This window comes from Saccopteryx leptura, chromosome 6, assembly GCF_036850995.1.
Source record: "Saccopteryx leptura isolate mSacLep1 chromosome 6, mSacLep1_pri_phased_curated, whole genome shotgun sequence".
NCBI classification, from domain to species: domain Eukaryota; kingdom Metazoa; phylum Chordata; class Mammalia; order Chiroptera; family Emballonuridae; genus Saccopteryx; species Saccopteryx leptura.
In genome coordinates, this window is record NC_089508.1 from 9,774,257 (window position 1) to 9,797,346 (window position 23,090).

Genomic DNA, 23,090 nt, shown 5'->3' on the forward strand with positions numbered 1-23,090 from the left:
GCTGTTGTAATGAGGTCAGAAGAGAAACGGGATCAGAACCAGGGCAGAGACCGTATAAAGAGGAGGAAACAGAGTCACAAGAGGGAGTTCAAATTCACCTTTGGAAGAGGCAGCACTGGGCCTCTAACTGGGCTGGGGTGACATTGTTCACCAAGACAGGATGTTCAGAGAAGGTATTTGAATATGAGACACCTGTTGGCACAGTAAATGACACATTGAAAGCGCTCTATCCACGTTATTGATTACTGTTACTACTTTTGTGACTACTTGATATATCTCAAAAATTAAGTCATCTTTTGTGATAGTTTTTTCAGGTGCTCATCTTTATAGGTAATTTTTAGGGAAGTTCTACAGTTGGGTTTCTTTATCTTAAGCAAAATACCAGCAGTCACTAGAAAAGCTGTCTTATTGCATTGAAGATCATTAACCCTCAAATCAGAGCCTTGGTAACTTGTTCTATTCAATGTTACCCCACAAGGCAACTGCAAAGCATGAGGAATGACTATACCTTGCTGATCTCTATTTCCTGCCCTTTCTCTGGACTGAGAGCTTCCCGAATTCAGACATATGACTCGTTTACCATTATGTTCTCAGTCTCCAGGATCTTAGACCATGGCCAGTGCTCTAAAGCCCTTTGATGAAGAATGAATGAATAAATGGATGATTGATGGATGGATGGATGGAAGGAACGATAAAAATCACTGAATCTTTTTTTTTTTTTTTTAATTCTTCTTTTGGATTAAATACAATGCGTATCATACTCAGAAATTGCTCAAATGGCCCAGGCGAGGGATGAGCAGAATGAATGCTTGGCAGACTCGCAGACACGCTGGAAGTCACAAACGGGGGCCAGCTCCCTACCCAGGGGCAGCAGAAGTTCAGCCACCGCATTCTCCCTCTCCCGAGCAGTCTTCTCAGCTAAATAAATTCATCAAAAAGGGCAGGTTTGACTCCAAATAATTTGGATTTAGTTTCTAATAGTGTTTAGAATTTCTTCAGACTCTACAGACATTTTGTATTAGGATATTGATTTGGCGACTGGATCAAAGCCCAAAGTGCCAATGATTTAAACAAGATACAAGGTCCTGTTTCTCACCTAAGCGTTTAGGCTCCAAGGTATTTGGATTCCTTTCCATTATGTAGCTCTGTCCTCTTCAACATGCAGCTTCTACCATTGTCTAAAATGATCCCGGTTCCCCACCACCGAGTCCTGAGTCTAGCCCTCGGAAAGGGAGAACAGAAGAGGAGAGGAATCTCCTTTACTTTTAAGGATCTGGCCCGGAAGTTGCACACATTTCTTTTCACATCTCACAGGCCAAAATCTGGTCACATGGCCACACTCCCTGCAGGTGATGCTGAGAAATTAAACTCTTAGGTTGGCTATCCACGTGCCTGGCTAAAACGTCTCTCATTATAGAGCAAAGGGCCCTTCACCTTTCTTATGCCATGCACCAGTCTTGTGAAGCTGCTTCTCAGAATTCTCAGTCATAGTCTCAAAACTACTTACATTAAAAAATAATTGTGAGCCCTGGCTGGACAGCTTGTTTGGTTAGAACATTGTCCCGAAGTGCAGAGGTTGCTAACTGTCCATGGCTCAAATGGTTCTTTTCTAATTCCATTATTCCTCCCACATTTATTGGCTACATTCTACTCCAAGTAAGAGCTGTCTTTTCTCCCCAGTTATTTGTTCATTAAAGAAATATCAGTGTGGACTTGTGGATTATCCTTTGTTTCATGGGTTACAGTCTCTTATTATAATTTATCTTGATGCTCAAATTGTCCCAGATTTGGCCAGTAGGAGCCCCTTTAAGATGACTGCTTTGTCCTTTTGAAATGTCCTTGAGCATTTTCATACTTTCTGGCACAATAAGATGTTTCAGGCTCCTCTATATGGCACTTAAAATACATTTATATTTATTTTTATAGCTATATACATCGAAAACCTTGAATTCACATCAATACCTCTAATTCCAATCCAATCACACAAGCCTTCTTGCTTTTTTCATTACTGTATTTGTAGCCCCTTCTCCAACAGTGAGAAATCTGGCTCCTATTATTGCCAATATAGTTTTTTTTGTGTGTAGTCTCCTTTATATAATCAGCCACCAGACTTCACAGGCTGCCCTACTGTCCTTGTTTGGGCTCTGACCCCCACACTGGCTTGACTTCCTAGCTGAATTGGGGGGGGGGGCTATATTCTCTTATGTAGATAGAAAAGCAGAGAGAACAAATCACTAGAGAGAAATACACAGAAGAAGCAGATACACAGGGAAAAAAAATCACAGAGGAAGAACAAAGAAAGTAACTTTTGGGTTCCTGGAAGCTTTCCAACTCCTGCTTCTAGCCCTTTGCTAAGATGTAGCTGTATACCTACCAGCTCCTGGCTTTGGTGAGACACTCCTATAACCTTTATTTATGATAAATCCTTCCCTTTTGGTTAGGCTACTTTAGATTGGTTTCTGTTCCTTGCAAACAGAAAGTATATTTATATCCTGGCTTGTTCTACAATAAATAAAAACATAAATAAAACAAATTATGGAATATAATCAAAGGTAAAATAAAAATTAGCCCATAGAAAATGCATACCATATGGCATTGTACTGATGCTTAATATGGGCTGAAATATTAGCTCTAAGATTTTTAGTGATCTAAACTATATATGAAACAATATCCCTCATAAGATTTTTGTTTCCAGATTTAAAACAAACCAGCAACTAGAGGATAAACAGATACACCATTGGAACAAAATAGAGTCTAGAAATGACCTCTTCAACAGAAGTCCAATAAATGAGCAAACTGTGTATCCATCAGGCAAAAATATTAATTTAGATCCATACTTCACCCCATACACTGAATCAGTTCCAAATAAATCAACGTTTAATTGTGAAAGACTGGAAGTCTAAGTGTCCATCAATAAATTATGTTATATCCCTGCAATAAAATATTACAGGAATTGACAAAAATAGTGAGAAGCTCTGTATATAATGCAATAGACATATTTTCTTGATATAGTAAGTAATAAACAGCAAGATGTAATAATTGTGTACGGCATACTACCATTTTTGTAAATCAGGAATGTCTTAGTTTCTACAGGCATTAAAAGATCTCTAGAAGAATGAGCAAAAAATAGTGGTTACATGTTAGGGTATGGGGACAGGTGTTGGGGGTTCTTTTTATTGTTCACCTTTTTACACTTTCTGATGGATGAACCATATATATGTACTATTTATTTTAAAAAAATTAAAAACCAATGAAAATCAGACAAACCTCTGATGGAGAAACCCAGCTAGTTTTGACAGATTGAGGCAACAGCAGGAGGGGCTGAAAGTTTTACTTGCCCACAAATTCCCACTGCTGGTGGACCCCAGTGGCTGCCCCACCCTGAGATGCCATCCTTCTCATAAACGATTATACCCCCACAGCCTTTCCGTCTATTACTGGGGAGGTCTATTGCCCACGGTGCTTGCCATACAAGAAACGTTACTTTTAGGAAAGTCTGCCAAGGGCATTCTGACTATTTCCTCATTCTACCCACGGACATTCCATGCTTAGGGGAATTTACAGTAACTATTACCAAGATTTGAGCACAGCAGTGACTGTGCACCCCCGCTTTAAAGCCAGAACTACCTGGGTTCAAATCTCAGTTGTTCACTTATTAGCTGTTTACTTGTTGGAGGTTATTTATTTTTTTCATCTTCATAGACAATAAGAGCACCTACCTCACAGGAGCTATTTAAAGATCATAGGCTTACTCCAGCCTGATGAACAGCAATATAATGCGAGCCATATGGAGCATTAAAATCCTTCTAGCATTCGCATTAAAAAAAAGACACAAGAAACTAATATTTATTCCAATAAATCAAAAACATTACAGTTTCAACACGTCATCAATATAAAAATTATTAGTGAGATGCTGTACATTCTTTACCAAGAGAATACACGTACTTCTGAGTTCAGACTAGCCTGTCTCAATCGGGACTAGCGACATCTTAGGCGCTCAGCGGGCCTCGGTATCGGATCGCGCTGACCCAGACACCGTCTGGCACATAGTAGGTGCTCACATGTGAGCAGCAGCGTGGTTGCTGTTAGCACCCCTCGTCTGCAGTAAAGCTATGGGGTGAGTCCTCTGGAAGGGATGTCTACATTTTGGGATAAATTAACAAGATGTTCCTTAAGCCAGTCCCTTGGCCTCCATATTTGTCACAGCTACAAGCTCTGGTACCCATGCAAATGAACAAGTCACATGCGTGGGGCCAGTGTCCCTGTCTCAGTATGTGACTGTCCCAGTTCCGGGGCTGGGGTGGGGGAGGCGGGGTCTCGTAGCCCCCACGCGCGGAGGACGCTGCACCACGAACGAGGAGGTAAAGCAGGCGAGGAGGAAGATCTTTTAAAAATGGGAGGGAAGTGGAGAAAGGACGCTGAGCGGTCCCGAGAACAATTACGGCCGTGGGACAGGGCCGCGTTGAGGGGGCGGTGAGTGCCAGAGAGGACAACAATGGAGGCGGATGAATTCCGCATGCCCGCAGATTCTGCCAAGCTGAGCGACAGCCCGCAACCTCGGCCCGCGGGCCCACGAGGGCCGCCCAGGCGCATGGCCGCGCGGTGGAACGGCCCGGGCCCAGCCCGGCGCTGGGCCGCAAACGGCACCTCAGCCACCGCCGCCGCTGCCGCCGCGCCCGCTGTCTCCCGGCTCCTGAGTGGCTGAGGGGCCGGGATTAACCTTTCACCGCCGCGCTCTGTCCAATCACAGGCTCGCTCTCATGCCAGCGCGGGGCGAGCGGGGCGTCGGGGGCGGACGGGGCGGTGCGGGCGCCGGTGGGATTCTCCAAGCGGCGGTGCGCCGTTGCCGCGGGCCGTTCGCGGGCTGCGGGCGAGCCAGGCGCTGCGCAGTCTCCGCAGGCGCCGGCGGGAGGGGTCGAGGCGGAGGCGCGGCGCGGCGCAGGCTGCTCCAGACCCAGGTGAATGGAGTAACCTGACAGCGGGGACGAGGCGACGGCGAGCGGGAGGAAATGGCGGCGGCGGCGGCTCCGGGCGGCACCGGGAGGCCTGGGCTGTGACGCACGCGCCGGAGAGGGGTCCGATGGTTCTCGAAGGCCCGCGGCGCCCCGTGCTGCAGGTGAGGCGGAATCCCGCGGTGCCGCTTTGTGTCCGGGGCGGGGAGCCTCTCCGCCCGGTCCGCGTGGGCGCCCCGGCGCTGGGCCCGTGCTCCAGCCAGGCCCGCGGGGCGGACACGGCGCGGGCAGATGGCGCGGCCTGCGGGCCGGGCGCCCACCGGCGGGCTCTGCGCCGGCCCCGATCCCGGCGCCGCTCCGGAGTCGCCGCTTTGCAGGGACTTTGCGGTCGCTTGGGCCCCGGAGGGAGCTACGCGCGTCCTCGGCACTCGGCCCGGCCCGGCCCGGGGAGAGCAGGGGTTTGACAGGTCCGGTTACGCGCACGTAGCGGTGCGGGATCTGCAGCGGCGTCCCGGGAGCATCCTGGGGACCTGCGGTGGTGGCGGTCACTGCTCTGGGCCTCGGTGGACACCTTCGGAGGGCCGGGAGGGAAGGAAGCCGGGCTGCGGGTGCCGGCAGGAACGCCCGAGCCTGCGGGGCCCGCCCGGGAGGACCGGGAGGATGGTTCGTGTTTATTGGCAGGTGACCAGGTCTGGGTCCCAGGGGGCGGGTGGCCGAGGCCATCTTTCCGCCCCTCCCCTCCCCTCCCATGTTTTTGTGCCAGAACTTCTGGACCTTTCAAAGGAGCCTTTCTGCAGGGTTTTTAATCCTTGGGAAATCAGTGTATGTTTTAAGTTAGCACATCAGATTTATTTAAATTATCTAGAAAAGCTGGACTGCCCCAGTGGCTTTGCCCGCTATACAGAACTAACGAACCACTTAATGTATCTTCAGTAACCTGAAGATTTGCAAAAAGGGAGATGAGTAGGGAATCTCTGCCCTGCAGTGTTTGGTTGGTTGGTTGGTTGGTTGTGTGTGTGTGTGTGTGTGTGTGTGTGTGTGTGTAGTAAGTCCTGCGTTAACTGAACCAGGTTAAGTCTAAGTGTTCTTATAACAGGCGCGGTTTAACAACATTTCATCTAATTAAAGCCTATTACTTGGAAATTTGTGCTTCTTGAGGTACTCCATTCTTTGAATTTTCTGAATCCTTACAATTCTGATTTTCAGTAATCTTTGTGTTGCTTGTTTTTCAAGTGCAGTACACTCAGTGAATTTGAAAGGACAGAAGTTAGGTAATTAAGAAGTCATATATATATATATATTTAATTGCTCTGTTTAATAAAAGGTTAACTAAATTGAAAAATGTATTGATGTAAACATTAAAACTTCCAAATGAAAATGCCCATCTTAACCAAGAGCTCCAATACGTATTTTATTACGAGATGGTTGCTGGTACAGGATTCTGGATGAGGTGGCTAGTGAACAGGAATTTTAGTATTACTGTACTAGGTTCTGGAACAATCAGTTTATTTTGTCAAGTGTTGTTTTTAAAACTAGATAGCTACATATGTATGGCATGTGTTATTCTACGTAATATATATCATATATATATATATATATACATCTAGTTATTTCACAACTTCATTTTAGGCTGTATTTTATAAAACTTTGTCTTTAGGAACACTAAAGATTGCTTTTACTACGCTCACTCTAAGCACTTAAATAGAGATGTTGGTTTATAGGTTTAGTTATGGCATCAAAATGCAGTTTTAAGAAAAAGTGGATTGGACAAATATAATTTGAGGAGAAAAGACTTTCTTTTCCTGCAGTTATTTTAGTAAGGGCTTGCTTTTTATGCTGCCATCACAGCAGTCATTAAAGATTGAGTTCTGTGGCCCTGGCTGGTTGGCTCAGTGGTAGAGTGTCGGCCTGGCGTGCAGGAGTCCTGTGTTCGATTCCCGGCCAGGGCACACAGGAGAAGCGCCCATCTGCTTCTCTACCCCTCCCCCTCTCCTTCCTCTCTGTCTCTCTCTTCCCCTCCGCAGCCAAGGCTCCATTGGAGCAAAGTTGGCCCGGGCGCTGAGGATGGCTCTGTGGCCTCTGCCTCAGGCGCTAGAGTGGCTCTGGTTGCAACAGAGCAATGCCCCAGATGGGCAGAGCATCGCCCCCAGGTGAGTATGCCAGGTGGATCCTGGTCGGGTGCATGTGGGAGTCTGTCTGACTGCCTCCCCGTTTCCAACTTCAGAAAAAAAAAAAAAAAAAAGATTGAGTTCTGTCAACTGTGAGCTTGTTTTGCCATTGCTGAGTTTTATCATCTTGGTTTCAGAAGACATTTTATTTTGATGTGGCTCATGATCTTACTTGATCGTGATTTGTGGTGGTATACATTGGGTAGTACGTTCTAGGAGGAGTGACTTGTATGGCATTGAGATATTTATTCCTGGGTACAGTCTAACATGTGAGATCTTGGTTCATGTGAGAAGGTAGGTATTTAATAGTTGTTCTCTCACATCCTGTGATCATTACATGTGACAAAGAAGAAAAGGGGAATATTTATTAACAAAAAGTACCTCTTTGGTACGTGCCAAAATGTTTTGGGTGCTTTTTGTGGACATTCTCATTTAGCCCTCTCTGTGGCCCGAGAGACTGCCCTTACTTGACACGCGAGGAGATGAAGACTCAAGAGATTGATGCCCACAGTTATGAGTCTAGAAGTGGCGCAGCCAGGACTGGGAGGGTTTGAGTTCAGAGCCCTGGCGTGCTTGTTCTTTTCGTTACGTTACCTTGCTGTTCGCAGTGGATTTTAGAGGAAAAATATGTACAATTGTATGTAAGTCCTTAGTTAATACTTGCTCAATGAAGCAAACCCTTTCTAACCTTAAATGATCAGGTGACCTCTCATTATCTGAATAGTTCAGTTATTTTTCTTTCTTTGTGATAATATATACATAACAAAATTTAATATTTTAACTTTTTTTTTTTTTGAGAAGGAGAGAGGGGAGGGGGAAGGGAAGCATTCATCTGTTGTTCCACTCAGTCGTGCACTCATTGGTTGCTTCCCTGTGTGCCCTGACCAGGGATCGAACCCACATCCTTGTTGTTTTAGGATGATGCTTTTAACCGACTGAGCTAACTGGTGTACTAAGTGTACAGTTTTGTGGCATTAACTACACATACTGTTTTGCAACCATCACCATCACCCATCTCCAGAACTCTTCCTCTTCCTCAGCTGAAACTCTGTCCCCAGTAGGCACTAACTGCTGCTGTACCCTCTTTCCAGCCCCAGGCAGCCATCCTGCTTTCTCTGTGAATGTGGCTACTCTCAGAACCTCTCAAGTAGAATTACACGATATTTGTCCTTTTGCAAGTGATACATTTCATTTATGCCTCTTCAGGGTTCATTTATGTTATAGCGTGTGTTAGAATTTCCTTCCTTTTAATGGCTGAGTAATGGCTTATTGTATATATGCATACCACATTTATTTATCCATTCATCTGTACGTGGCCACCTGGTTGCTTCTGTCTTTGGCTTTGTGAAGAATGCTGCTGTGAACATAGGTGTTTAAATACCTGTTTGAGTCCCTGCTTTCATTTCTTTTGGATATATGCCCAGAAGTGGCCAAGTTGTTTCTTGATCAAAACCCTGGACTCAGAATTTAGCACACTAGGTGTCTTCTCAGGTCTGTTTCAGACAGACTTTCCTACAAAAAGTTCCTCTTTGTCAATAAAAGACTTTAATCTCCTCATCTACTTGAGGCCCAGATTGACTTTTTTTTTTTTCCTTAAACGAGAGAGAGAGACAGACAGACAGACACAGACAGACAGGCAGGCAGGCAGGCAGGCAGAGAGAGAGATGAGAATCATCAACCTATAGTTGCATCACTTTAGTTGTTCAATGATTGTGTCTCATATGTGCCTTGACAGGGGACTCCAGTTGAACCAGCGACCCCTTGCTCAAGCCAGTGACCTTGGACTCAAGCTAGTGAACTTGGGCTTTAAGTCAGTGACCTTTGGGTTCAAGCCAGTGACATTGGGTTCATGTCTGTGGTTCCATACTCAAGCTGGTGACCCTATGCTCAAGCTGGTGAACCTGCACTCAATCCAGCCACCTTGGGGTTTTGAACCTGGGTCTTCAGTGTCCCACGTTGACGCTTTATCCATTGCTCCACCACCAGTCAGGCATGGACCCATTTTTATGATCTCACCTCCTGTCAGTGTCTGGCAAGTGGTATTCAGGTAACTAAGGTTCTAGTTTGACTTGTGTAAATAGTAAGTTGGAGCCCAGTGATTTATCTTGTTTACCTTAAGCTCTGCTTTTTTGGACATTGAAGAGTTTATTAGCGCCTCACCGGGTGGTGGCGCAGTGGATAGAGCATTGGACTGGGACGCGGAGGACCCAGGTTCAAAACCCTGAAGTCGCTGGCTTGAGCAAGGGGTCACTCGGTCAGCTGTAGCCCCACGGTCAAGGCACATATGAGAAAGCAGTCAATGAACAACTAAGGTGCTGCAATGAAGAATTGATGCTTCTCATCTCTTTCTTCCCGTCTATCTCTCGCTGTCTCTCTGTTTCTCTCTCTCTCTCTCTCTCTCTCTCTCTCTCTCTCTCTCTCTCTCTCTCGCGCACACACACACACACACACACACAGTTTAGCTTATTCTAAAGTCCCAATGCGTTTACCTGTTTTATTATTTGCTTTGAGAACGAATTTGAATTGGTCTTACAATAATAGGTGTTTGAAATGACTGAAATGGGGAAGGTTGAAGGGTGCAGTGTGGAGCGTGCAGAAGGGAATTAGATGAGAAGCTTAGGGCAAGGGCAGCTCAGCATCTGCATGTAACTAAAGCTTTTTAAAAAAATTAAATTATTAGAGTGAAAAAGGAAATAGTACTAATTGTAGTTGGCATTGATTAATGAAAGGAAGTATACCAATTAACTAGGAGAAGCAGACTTTTCTCTTGTATGAAGAACAGGTAATTGTTTAAATTCTTACATAAATTGATATTAATAATATATGGACAAAATGTTTTACAAATGACAGAGGAACATTTTTCACATGCCATTTTAGAGAAACTAGAGAAAAACCTCAGGCAAAATGGAAAAGCTTTAGCAATACAGGTATACTTCATTCTGGGGATTTGATTTATTAGAGTTTAGTTCGTTTATCTTTCCGATGATTTCCCCGAAATATCTGTTCTTTCATTCAGCAGTCTGACAGATGCTGAATGACAGACTAGTCACAAATGAGCTCATTTCTGGACTGTATAGGCAGTTAGGGTTTTCCAGATTCTCTCTGCCAGTCTTCAGGAATGTGTGTTGGCTTAAAAGTAGGGCTGCTTGTGTGGTGGTATGTACTCAATGAATGAATACAGGGCCAGCGTTACAGCGGATCCTCGAATGGGGGTTACGGGGTGTTGACCGCCTTCCCTCAGTTGAAAATCTGCATTTAACTTGGACTTTCTGAAACGTGGGTTGTCCCTCATTATTTGCGCAGGATTGGTTTCAGGATCTGCCCTCCCCTCCTGGCAAATACCAAAATCCTAGGGTGCTCAAATTTCTTTATATAACCGGCTTTGGAACCTTGGATGGAAAAGAGTGCATGTAGTTACTGAATAAAAATCTGCGTTTGAAGTGGACCCTCATTGCGTTATTCAAGGGTCAACTATTTTTGAGGTAGCTGATGAAATTGAAATTGTTAGTAATTTAAGAAATCCTCTGTTAAATTCTGAGTACAACATGGCTTTCCTATTTATCTAAAATGGTCAATGAGTTGTTGGTTCTTCTTTAATATGCTGAGTTGCTATACATTTGAAATAAATGACCAAGAAGATGCCTCAAGAAGGCAGTGGTTGAGGATGTTTGTAATTTTACTGTCCTTGTTAGGTTTTGGTGTCAAGTTTATCTTGGTTTCATAGAAAGACTTGGGAAGTATTTTCTCTTATTTCTGTTCTGAAGAGTTTGCTTTTAAGATTGGAGTTATTCTTTAAATATTTAGAAGAATCACTAGTGAAGCCATTTGGGCTTGGAGTTTTTAATAATCCATTTTTTAAAAACAGGTATAAATCTCTTCAAATTTTCTGTTTCTTCAGATGTTAACTTTGGTAAATTGTTTTTTTTTTTTCCAAGTAATTTGGCCATTTCGTCTAAAGTATTTCTTTGAGTGACTACTATGAAGTCATTGATACTAAAAAATAACCAAATAAAACTGCTCAATTTGGGAAAATTACAACTTTTTAAGAGGTCATTAAGTAATATAAAGAATACTCTTTGTTGTGTGTATGGAAGACTAGACAGTAGTTAGTTTCTGATATTCTTAGAAGATAGGCACACTATGATTTATGTAGACAAAGTTAGTTCCCTGAAAACTGGTGATACTCAAAAGCTATTGGTATGTGAAATCTCTAATTAGGTTGTAAGCTAAATTTCTAAACTTTGACCAAAATTCATTTTGGATTAATCCAACTAGTGATTATAATTTAACATATGCTTTATTGTTTTTTTGAAGGATTGTTTCTAAATAATAGTAAAAATAAAAATAAGTAAAGTATAACAGAAGAGTGTCTTTAAAACATTGTGAGGCCTGACCTGTGGTGGTGCAGTGGATAAAGCGTCGACCTGGAAATGCTGAGGTCGCTGGTTCAAAACCCTGGGTTTGCCTGGTCAAGGCACATATGGGAGTTGATGCTTCTAGCTCCTCCCCCCTTCTTTCTCTCTGTCTCTCTTTCTCCTCTCTCTGTCTCTCTCTCTCTCTCCTCTCTAAAAATGAATAAATAAAATAAAATTTTAAAAAAATTAAAAAAAAACATTGTGAGAGGTTGACAGTCAATGTATATAGAAATGGCCTCACTTCCTTTTTCCAGTACATACAGTACTTTTTCCAAACCAGACATCTTATGTGGTTTTAGTGGTTTGCTTATTTAAATTGGTTAATTAAATGTATGTGCCATGGATTATGTAGGGGAACGAAAGGAGCCTGGGGCTGGCCGACATCTTTGTAGGTCCCATTATAGAAATGAGGCTGAGACTGAGAGGTGAGGCCCTTAGCCCAGGGTCTTATGGGTAACATGGATTCAGAGCACTCTGAATCGGAGCCTTTCTTTTCCTCTCTTGTTCTGTAATGCATGTATATTGGGTTTAACTGTAACACAGTTGAGTACAGTAAGAGTTGTTAGATTAGGAGGCTACATTTATTCTGGTACTGATGCTTTTTTTCCTAGACTTTCTGAATTCCTGTAATGGCAGGTTTAAAAAAATTTTTTAAATTGTATTTAGCAGTAACAAATCTTCATGTTTTTAGATTAATTCTTGGAACAGCGAAAAGTTCCCTTGGCAGCTAAGTGTAGCTCTCCAAGTGGAAATATGTAACAGGCAGGCAAGGCAAGAGAATTTGGAGCTAGAGATGGGGAAATCATCTGAAAGATAAGAAGAACCATCCTGGTTCTTCCAGAGTTGTGCTAGGTGGGTGGGTGGTCCACAGCACAGGGACTTTCAGTGCACAAACAGAGACAGTTCCAGGCAAACCCGTAGGACTAGAAGTAATGTTTCTTTTTTCCTTTTTTTTTTTAAATTCATAGAGAGGGGGGGAGGCAGAGAGACAGACTCCTGCATGTGCCCCGACTAGGATCCACCCCACAAGCCCACTAGGGGGCAATGCTCTGCCCATCTGGGGCATTGCTCTGTTGCTCAGCAACTGAGCTCTTAGCGCCTGAGGCAGAGGCCCATGGAGCCATCCTCAGCACCCAGGGCCAACTCGCTCCAATCGAGCCATGGCTGCAGGATAGGAAGAGAGAGAGAGAGAGACAGAGAGAGAAGCGAGAGGGGGAGGGGTGGGGAAGCAGATGGTCGCGTCTCCTGTGTGCCCTCACTGGGAATTGAACCTAGGACATCCACACTCTGGGCGGGCTGACACTCTACCACTGAGCCAACTGGCCAGGGCCTAGAAGTAATGGTTGTAACTGGAAAAAGGAATGTCTACTCTGAAGAGTTAAATTTTAGGAGTCTCTTCCTTATTATGTTTGATATTCTTGTCTATGGACCTTGGATACAGAATTAGCTCTTCATGGGCTGACATGAACTAGGTGAGAACCCTTGGTGTGTACCAAGAGTAGAAAAGTGGAGTCCAAGTCTTGCTGAAGTGGACAGGACAAGGTTCCAATCCTCACGAAGCCATCCAGGAGGCCCTTATGATCTACTTCCTGCTGTCTTACCAGTTTCATTGTCTCACCATCCTGTGGACAAGTGCTCCAGCACATGCTGCTGGTCACTTCTTTAACTTGACCTGCTGGGTGCCTAGTCCTCATGATGCCCTATACTATCCCCTTCCTGACCAGTGCTGTTATTACTCACTCTATAAAACTCCAGTTCTCACCCTCTCCATAGTACAGGTTTGTATTAAGGATATCTTACTCAATAAATATTTGCTGAATCAATGAATAATTTAAGGGAGAGGAGGTAAAACAAAGATTTTTGAATGAGGAAAGTCACCTTAAGTATTATTTTTTATACTACTACAAAATGATTTGAATAAGTTCCATTTTTCTGTGCTCTACTGATAGCCAAATACTGATTTATCAGTATTTAGTAGAGTGTTGTTATTAATTTTATGTTTTAAAATATTTCAGATTTACAGAGTTGTAGGAATAGAATTCCCTATATTACCAATAGTTAATAATTTGCTACATTTGTATTCTAGGCATTATGCTCTTCACTACTAAATATTAGAAGTGTATTTTCTAAGAACAAGAACATTCTCATAATCACAGTACAGTACAGTTATTAGATTTCACCAGTGTTCCTCTAGGGGAGGGGAGAAAGCTTCCCCTCTATGTTCTAGTTCAGTGGGGGAGACTGAGTTAAACTGACAAAGGGAAGATTAATTGCAGAAAAGGTTTTCTTTGCATGCATGCAGAGATTCATAGGAAGAAGTGAAAACCCAAAGAGTGGTTAGGCTTAGAGCTCATGTGCCATTAAATAAAGGGTAATAATCCATGGAGGTGTGACCAGACAAAGGAAAAAGAGTTTGGGCTTTAGGGGAGGAAGATTGTGGCAAGGTAAATCTGTGAGGGAGACTAAGGAAAGACATGGGTTATTTCACTAAGGTTTGTTTATGCAGATTCAAAGCCGTGACATCTCTGGGGGTAAGTAAGAGTCATCCCCGACAGGCCCTAGAGTGTGGAGAGAGGACTCCTTCACAACGGAAATGTATGGCCCGCTTTTAGGTAGAAAGGGGCAGGCAGAGAATTCCTCCTGTGTCTGCTGTTTCTCTCTTGCCTTCAACTCAGAATAATTCTGTGCCAAAGTGATGCATTATGAGGTGGTATATTCTGATCCCCCTTCCCCCCCGTTTAGTTCCTTTATTTAATTTTCCTTCCTTCATACGAGTCGACCCAGGAACATACATTGCATTTAGTTGTCTGTCTCCTTAAACTTTTCATCTGATAGTTTCTCAGCTTTTATCTTTTACAATACTGACTTTTTTGAAGAGCACAGCCAGTTGTTTTGTAAAATGAGTCTCAGATTTGGTTTTCATATTCCTGTGAGCAGGTTCAGGTTTTGCACTTGTAATAGAAAAACTACATAAATGATATTTCTTAGTTCATTGCATTAGGAGGTACATGTTGTCACTTTGTCCCAATATTGATGATGTTAACTTTGTCACTTGGGTTAAGTTAAAGTGGTATCTGTAAGGTTTTTCCAGTGAAAAATTTCGGTTTCCATTTCAAGTAGGCGATCTGTGCAGAGATAGTTTAAGATGATGTAAATATTCTTTTGTAACCATCACCCAATAGTTTTAGCATCCATTAATGATTCTTGCCTCAATTTTATTAATGTGATGGTTAAAAATGGTGATTTTTTTTCTGTCATTCCTTCTGCACTTATAAGTTGACATTGAATAGAGTTTTACCTGGATTTATAACCTAATGAAATACAGTTTCTAAAATGAGTAAATCAGTGAGAAGTACTCTTTGGGCTTCCCCAGTTATTGAAACTGGGGAACTTCACTGTGTGGCTGGCACATACCCAAGGCTGGAGTCAGATCAGATGCGTTCATGGGGAAGACAGTTTGTAGTGCTTGGGAGTAAACGGGGAGGCTGAGGGGGGAGGGGGGGGTGAATGTGGTTGGATGATGTCAAAATGACCGGTGTACAAATTGATGCCTCTCTAGCTTCGGGACTTTCAGGTCAGCCCTGAACTTGTCTTTGTAGGAGGAGGGGGCAAGGATGGGAGGCATTATACTTATTTAAATAATTTGGGTTGTTAAAAGTCTTTAAAAATAGGAAGTATTTAAATTGAAATTTTCTTTGACCTACAAAGATACCATATTTCCCCATGTATAAGTCGTTCTCATATATAAGATGCGCTTTAATTTTGGGGCCCGAAATTTGAAAAAAAAAGCATTACATAAAGTTATTGATGCCTGACCAGGCGGTGGTGCAGTTGATAGAGCATCAGACTGGGATGCGGAGGACCCAGGTTCGAAACTCCAAAGTTGCCAACTTGAGCGCGGGCTCATCTGGTTTGAGCAAGATTCACCAGCTTGAGCTCAAGGTCGCTGGCTTGAGCAAGGGGTCATTGTCTGCTGTAGCCCCCCCCCCCCCATCAAGGCACATATGAGAAAGCACTCAATGAACAACTAAAGTGCCACAACAAAGAATTAATGCTTCTCATCTCCCTATCTGTCCCTCTGTCTTTTTAAAGTTATTGAACTCAAGTTTTATTCATCATAAAATTTATACAACTCCTCATCACTATCAAAACTCCCACCCATTAGCTTGTCCTCATCTGTGTCTGATGAGAATCCACTGTCTTCAACAATAAGTGCAAAAACAAGCGCAAAAAAGTGGGAAATGCAAGTAAAAACAACTACAACCACTGTATAAGACACACCCCGTTTTTAGACCCCAAGTGCTTTCAAAAAATGTGCGTTTTATACATGGAGAAATATGGTACATGTTAATTTAAGGTTAGATAAATAAAATTTATTCTCAACATAGAGCTAATTAACAAAAATATATTTTGGATGTTTCTAGCTTTTCTTGAATTTAGGGTAAGTCAAGTATGAAATTATCTTTCATTTCAAAGATTGAACAGTTCTGGAGTGGAGAGATAGCGATAACCTCTAATGTGGAACAGAAGCTACTCGAGGCCTGATTTGGATGGTGATAGTGCATGCGTGCTGGATGAGGGGAATCAGTGATAGAAGGTTTAAGGGAAAGCTTGGGTGTGGTAGTGAGGGGTGGGGCCCTAGAAGGAGCAGCTTCTCTGTGCAGGTTGGGGTACACGTGTCATAGTGCTCTAGGGACAGCAGATAACATGAGTGGTTGCTCCCATTGCACACAGCAGTGGTATGGGGCTTTACTCCTTGCCTAGAACTTTTCATGTTTTCTTTCCTGACTCAGCATTGATTAACATCCACCATACTCAGCAGTCTCTTAGGCTCACTTTTTTTTCCTTGGGACCAGACTTCTCTTTGGTATTAAAGTGTCCACATTATATTTGTGTTAAAATTGCTTGACATAGAGAATTGTGGCCCCTTTTTCTTGTGGGTGGTTTTATGTGGTGTCAAAGATAGGCAGAAGGTGTCATGAGTTGAGTAAAAATCTAGCACTTGTTAAACAATGTATTTATTGAGTCAAGTACAAAAACTTGGAATTAAACATTAACCTTAAAACTCATCTTGAAAGCTAGTGGTGAGTTAAGTATTTACCTCTCTGGAAACGAAACTGCTGGGTAAATGTCACTATAGGTAACTTGAAGGGGAAGGGCGGTATCTGCCGTTTTGATGAGTTGGAATGTTGTCTTTTTCAGAAGTATTTCAATAATTGGGCCATTGGCTGGCAGCCTAGAGATACTTTTTATATGGAAATTGTGACGGATGGAATTTGTTAAAATGGTATTTGACCTGCATTCAGCTTCAATTTAGGACAAATCTAATTTTAGGCATAATTACATTGCAATGTAAACATAATATATTTATGTTAAAGATTTGGAGAAACCCAGAAATTTGTCTGGTTTATAGAGTAGTGCAAGAAAAGCAGGCCGTTGAATTTGTGGTTAAAGTTATAGAAGCTGGGGTAGAAGTTACCACGTTCAGTGGCTTCAGAAGGGAGAAGCTTTTCTTTTCTAGTGCCTAGCACAGCATCGTACATCTCTAAACTGTTGTCTATACAAACCATTCTCAGTTTGAAAGCTTGTTTTTCAATTCTAAAAGTAATGTGTTCAAATTGTAGGGAATTTTACACTGCAGAAATGGTTTAAGGAAAAGAAATCACTCCTGGTAGTAATCACTTCCTCAATTTTTGAGTAAATATTTTTTTTTCCATTTCTCCTCCCTCCTTCTATTTTTTAGTTTTTAACTTGAAGAGATAATCATGATCTTACTATAAATAAAAATATTCTGCTTTTTTTCATTGAATGCCATACATAAGCATTTTTGTTCATTATAACCTCATTATTTTTAATGGCTCAATGAAACTACATCATGTAAAATGAGTCATGGTTTGTTTACATTCCTCATTCATTGTGAGGTATTTAGATTTGGGGGTTGGGTGGGAGGGGCAATTTTGCTGTTAGAATTGGTAATGTTGAAAGAAGTATTTCTTTTAATTAAAATTTTTTAAAATTAATTTCTGGAGAGAGAGAGAGAGGGAAGAGACACATTGATACATTGTTCCGCATTCATTTCTTGACTCTTGTATGAGCCCTGACCAGGGTAGAACCCGCAACCTTGGCATGTTGGGGTGCTGCTCTGACCAACTGAGCTGCCAGGCCGGGGCCCGGAGGAAGCATTTCTGCTCCTTGTTTTGCGTTAGTGTTATAGGCTAGATTAATATACAGAGATTTCTAATAATGGCAGATATGACAAATAAAAAAGAGAAATAACTATAATTATCTAATGCTATCAGTGTTTAAATTCTTGAATTTATTATCCCTTTTTTCTTTTCTTTGGTCTTAGCCTTTGGTTTGACCTTAGTCTTTTCATAATCTATGTTCGCCAAATAGGAGTTGATAAATTTTTGAAATATTTATTTTGTATACTATAACATTTTTGGATATTTTCTATCGTTTTGTTTTATCTTACATTTCGTGTTTTCAGAATTTGTCCATTTGATGATGATGATTTCTTGCCCTCCTGGGTACCAAAGAAACAGTTAAGGAAAAGAATATTTTCAATGATGTCTGTGGAGCCAACGGAAATAGCATACAATACTTTTTGTTTATTGCTTTTAAAGAAAAATAGTGAATACAAAGCTATTTAATTTTATTTTGCATTATATGCTGTATTTTGTGATTGAAATTTTATTTTTATTCTACTATAAATTCCTAATGATTAGGTGAGTCAGAGTTTGGGGTTTTTCATGTTCATTGGGTTAAAATACTGTATAAAATCTTGTGTACTTTAAATTTATATGAAAATATTTATACTGAATTTTACGATTACTAAACATTTTAGGCTTTCTTTAAGAAATTTCTTACAATCTTAAGAATTGTTTGAAAACATAGTTCCAGATAGAGATGGTAGTGTGTCTGTTTTTCAAAACTACCATTTACTGAGCATTTTCTATGTTGTAAGCACTTTTTTCTCCATGAGGCTTAATATCCATACATGATTTTATTTGAGCCTCAAAATAGTCAAGTATTTCTATTTTGCAGGCAAAGAAGCAAACTTTAGAGAAAGGTGGTAGAGTCTGATAAGCATTGGTCTTCCTCACTGGACCTCTTGCTGGCATTCAGATGATTTTAAATGAAAAGTACTTAAATAAAAAAGAGTTTGCTTCCTACATTGCCAGTGGCCTTACTTAGGGCCCCTTCTCCGTCAGAGAGCCTGTGTGAGGAGTGACTATGAGAACCTGTTTAGAGGCCAGAGCATCCACTTGACTTAGGAAGCTGGTGTAAAACAATTGAGACTCCTCTAACTGAAACGTAGAGAAAGGAGGTTGGTGGGAGTTATTTTTAAACCACTGGATGCTTTCTATGTGCAGATTTTTTTTAAATAAGAGGCTGTTTGCCCACTTGGCTCCCTCTTCTTTTTAAAACTCCCTTCCTGACTGTAGTTGGGCAGCATATTTTAGGTTTCTCTAGTATTTAAGTTCCACTAAATGGAATTTTGTTAAATGGCATGCATACTATTTGAGAATGGACATTTTTTTTAAGCTGGTGTTGAGGAAATATAATTAGAAACAAAATCGCCTCACAACCCAGAAGATCTCTCCACAAAGGTAGAAGAAAAAGAAAATGGTTTTTTATTGAGTAAACATTGAACCAGAAGGTGACATCACAACATCACAGGTCAGCAACTAAAGAGATTACAAAGACAGAAAGAAATCTTGTTCTTTTATTCTGTTCAGTGGTTACAACCCACTATATCCATGTTGTCAGGATAAATCTCTAATTTCTTGTACCATTATCACTTGGAGGGAGGTTTTTATAAGGAGATAGGTGGCAGATTGGGTCCAAGTCTTCTTAGAAAACTTGATTGGGCATTATCTTTCTTGATTACATTTCAGAGATGCTCTTAGATCTTTAAAGAAACATTCCAGAGAAGTAAGAAGGGCTAGAGGTTTAAGATTCACATACATTTAAAAAGAATTGAAAAAGAAGTCTGTAAAAAAAAAAAAAGATGGGGAAGAAGTCCATTTATTGTATTATATTTTTTAAAGTGAATTTCTTATAGGCAGCATATCATTGGATTTTTAAAGATTTTCTCGATATTTATTGATTTTAGAGATAGAAGAACTAGAAAGTAGGGAAGGAGGGGAGCAGGAAGCAGCAACTCATAGTAATTGCTTCTCCTATGTGCCTTGACTGTGTAAGCCTGGGGCTTCGCACCGGCAACTTCAACATTCTAGGTTGATGCTTTGTCCTCTGCGCCACTGCAGGTCAGGCACTGCCATTTATTTTTAACTTGGAGAATTAAGCCTCTTAATATAAATTTTACCCTTATACCAACAGCCATATAAACAACCATATAAATCTGTACATTGTATCAGAACCAAGAGTGCCTGCCTTTAGCAAGTTGGGTTTGGATAGAGTTAAAATAATGCCTTGGATTATTAATAGCACATTTGTTGCATTACATAAAAACATTTAACTTCCATAGCTGAGAGTCCTTTGAAAGAAAGGGTTTATTAGACCATTACTAGCAAAAAACTACTGATCTCGGGGCATGGAATCTGAACAAGCCACCAGCAGCATGGCTAGGTAGAAAAGACAGCATGTTGGTTGTCCGTATAGACCAGGAAGTGTGAGCAGTCTTCTGTTAGAGCTGGCTCAGAGGTCTTAACAGGCTAACTGTTCCTTCTTTCCCTAGCTGCTGTAATTTTAATTTGAAACATCTCAGATTGTTTTTCTGGTCCGTTCCTAGGGACTGGAAGCTCTTCTAGCATGTTTTAGTTTTATCCGTTGGATTACACAAGTGCTTTTGGCAATGTTTTAGTGTCACAGTGTTCATGGTTTTCTTCTGTTCTGTTCACTGGAACTTTATGGTAGTTGTGCATTTGGGCTTCACAAGATTAGGAACAAAATCTGGACATTAATATTTGTAAAGGTAATAGTGTCAGAATCTGTGACACATTACAAGAAAATGAATGAGTTGGAAGTTTTCTGTTACCAGTTTTGAAAACGTGCACCAGGAGCTCTGGACACCTTTAGACTTTAGATCAGAGGGTCCGCTGTCTGTCGTTACAAGCCTCTGTGTGAAGCAGTACAGCCATTTACAAGTTAGATCAGGGGTCGGGAACCTTTCTGGCTGAGAGAGCCATGAACGCCACATATTTTAAAATGTCATTCGTGAGAGCCATACAATATGTTTAACACTAAATATTAATACAAGTAAATGTGTGCATTTTATGTAAGACCAACACTTTTGAAGTACAATAAGTCTCTGAATTCTTTTTAATAACGTTGTTATGCTGTTGCTAAGCAATGATGAATAAAGTACTTCTTACCATTAATGTGACTTCTGGTGCTGCATGGTTTTGCTGATGGCTTTGTAGTCTGGTTGATACGTGGTGAGGTTAAGCTTCATGCAGGCTTAAACATGATCATAGGTTGGTCTTAACGTTCTTTAGATGTGAGGAAGACTGCTCACATGCATATGTAGAGCCAAACATTGTCAGTACAGCAATACTCACACGCTGCAGTGTGTGGTATGTGACGGGAAGCGCTTCCAAGTTTTGACAATCAGCTGGTCCGCAGGTTGAAGTTTTTTCATTTCTCCCCACTTGTGTTTGCTCGCCAACTCTGCTTGCTGTCGTGCAAGTCTTTCCAAATCTTCATTCAGTGACTTGAACTTATTCACCCACATGTTTGAGGCCTCAAGGTCAGCAACCTGTAGCTCAAAATTCTGATGGAGACACCGGGGATGTAACTCAGGTTGGCGCTGTCCACTGCACACTCGTGTGGATGGGTGAACTTAAAAAGACGAATGCACTCACGAAATTCTCCAAAGCGTGCTTTGAATGACTGCAGGGGATTAGATGTGAAGCCCACTAGCTGCTGGAGATCAAGATGTTGAGCAGGGTCAGTTGCTGTGCCTGCATCTTTAAACTCTCCCAGTTTTTCAAAGTGTAGTAAACGACCTGGTTCAATGTTGGCAATGAAGAGTTCCAGCTTGTTTTCAAATGCAAACACTGCTTGTTGAAGGGGTAAGACTGTATTTCCAACGCCTTGCACTTTCACATTGAGCTGGTTCAGATGTTCAGTCATGTCCACGAGATAGTAGAACTTCAGGAGCCACTCAGTGTTAGCTAACTCAGGATGCTCGACGTTTTTCATTTCAAGAAAAGTCTGGATTTTGCTCAGACAAGCTACAAAATGGCTGAGCACCTTCCCTCTTGACAACCAATGCACATTGCTGTGCAGAAGCAGACCAGGATAATTATTCCCAACTTCATCCAGCAGTGTTTTAAACTGGCGATCATTTAAAGTTTGGGCAACAATAAAGTTGACCACTCGAATGACCAGCGACATCACCTTATCAAGCTGCTCGCCACACATCTGAGCACAGAGCGCCTCCTGATGTAGGATGCAGTAAAAACTTAGGATGGGTCTCTTTTCATGTTCACGAAGAAGCACTACAAATCCTTTGTTTTTCCCCACCATGCACGGAGCACCATCAGTACACACCAAAATAAATTTATCCATCAGTAGATTTTTTTCTTTAGCGAACTTAGTGAAAGACTTGAATAAATCCTCCCCTCTTGTTGTCTCTTTCATAGGCAGAACAGCAAGACTTTCCTCATGTAGTGTGTCACCAACAGCATACCTTGCAATCACGCTGAACTGGGATAAATGGCTTACGTCTGTTGACTCATCCAAAGCGGAGAGAAAAGAATGGGGCTGCATTTATGTCCTTCACTGGTGTTGCCTCAATTTTATTTGCCATCATGATGATACGATCGTGAACAGTTCTTGCCGACAGAGGCATGTCTTTTATTCGTTTGATTATCTTGTCTTTATCCAAAAAGTTGTCAAAAACTTCATTGGCAACATCAAGCATGAATGTTTTGGCATACTCCCCATCTGTGAATGGCTTTCCGTTTCTCACAATTGCTAAACACCAGCAAAACTAGCCAAATTCCAGTCACCTTGTTGGGTCCAAACACGGAGTTGCTGCTGACTAGCTTGCACTCTGCACAGTAGCTATTGACATGCTTTCTTCTGCTGTCCCCCGCTGGATATTTTGATGCAAATGTAGTATGGCGTGTATCGAAGTGCCGCTTTATATTTGACTGTTTCATCGATGCAATTTTATCATTGCATATTAGACACACTGCAGAACCTGCTCTCTCCACAAAGGTGAATTCCTCTGTCCATTCCTGCTGAAAAGTACAATACTCCTCTTTTTTTCTTTTAGTCATCTTCTTCGTCAAAAGGGTTTCTGCAATTAGCTAGTTGACTACTTGATTAAAAGGAGGAAAGTTTACTTCCTGACCTCACAACAACCTGTGTACGTTAGGCATTATCCAATAAAAATTTGGTGTTGTCCCGGAAGACAGCTGTGATTGGCTCCAGCCACCCGCAACCAGGAACATGAGCAGTAGGAAATGAATGGATTGTAATAAATGAGAATGTTTTATATTTTTGACATTTTTTTTTTATTAAAGATTTGTCTGCATGCGAGATGCAGCCATCAAAAGAGCCACATCTGGCTTATGACC

At 41.7% G+C, this 23,090-nt stretch overlaps 1 protein-coding gene across 8 annotated transcripts in view; it reads left to right on the forward strand.

The window, feature by feature from the left end:
* The first annotated feature begins 3,928 nt into the window (after nt 1–3,928).
* The window catches only part of DICER1 (dicer 1, ribonuclease III), a 69,746-nt gene continuing 50,584 nt past the window's right edge, over nt 3,929–23,090 (forward strand). For 5 of the 8 annotated variants that reach the window (XM_066343402.1, XM_066343407.1, XM_066343408.1 and 2 more), the window contains exon 1: nt 3,929–5,116. The gene's annotated coding sequence lies outside the window, so the exon portion shown is untranslated. The remainder of the gene's footprint in view (nt 5,117–23,090) is intronic. The other 3 variants (XM_066343409.1, XM_066343410.1, XM_066343406.1) reach the window with 1 other exon arrangement.